The sequence below is a fragment of the Pteropus vampyrus genome, unplaced genomic scaffold (genome assembly GCF_000151845.1).
Source record: "Pteropus vampyrus isolate Shadow unplaced genomic scaffold, Pvam_2.0 Scaffold363, whole genome shotgun sequence".
Taxonomy (NCBI): Eukaryota; Metazoa; Chordata; class Mammalia; order Chiroptera; family Pteropodidae; genus Pteropus; species Pteropus vampyrus.
Window position 1 is genome coordinate 761,584 of NW_011889144.1, and position 673 is coordinate 762,256.

Genomic DNA, 673 nt, shown 5'->3' on the forward strand with positions numbered 1-673 from the left:
CTCTAGCAAGTTAGGGTCCTGGCAGGAAGCAGAAGACATTCTTAGGAGATTTGGAAGAGAGGGTAATGAAGGGACCATTTATTTCAGTGCAGTCATGATCTGACAACACATCAAAGGGTGCTGTTACCCAGGGACCAGCAACAGTGGGAGGCAGACACCACTGCCAGGCCTTAAGAGGCATCGTGGAGAGAACTGTAGCTCCTAGAGCTTGATGTGAGTTGATACAATGGATAAGGAAGCTAGACAAGAACTGTCAGTCACAGAGGGACACAGATACTGCCAGGCCCAAGGTGTGGCCTGGATGGAGAGAAGGGAGGAGATAACCTGGCCTCTCTCCTTGGTCTCCGGTCTGCAGCTGGTGCCCTTTTTGGTGAAGATTCACTGATGTTGGCCATTGACCGTTGGGCACAGTGAAGGCAGAAAGTAGATTTGGATAGAAAGTGGAGAATCAATGGGTTAAATGACCCAAAACTGGGGCATTTGACTGAAGAAAGGTAGTTCAGAATCTAGATAGTTGAGTCACTATTACCATTCACTATTACTCATTTTTATGTCTAATCTAAAAAGTGTCCAATACCACTTCTCTTCCACAGCTAGTCAGGGGAACGTTCACATTCAATTGCATTCCTGCCAGGGTCGGGAGCAGTGCTCCTGACAGGCTCCTAAAGGTGTT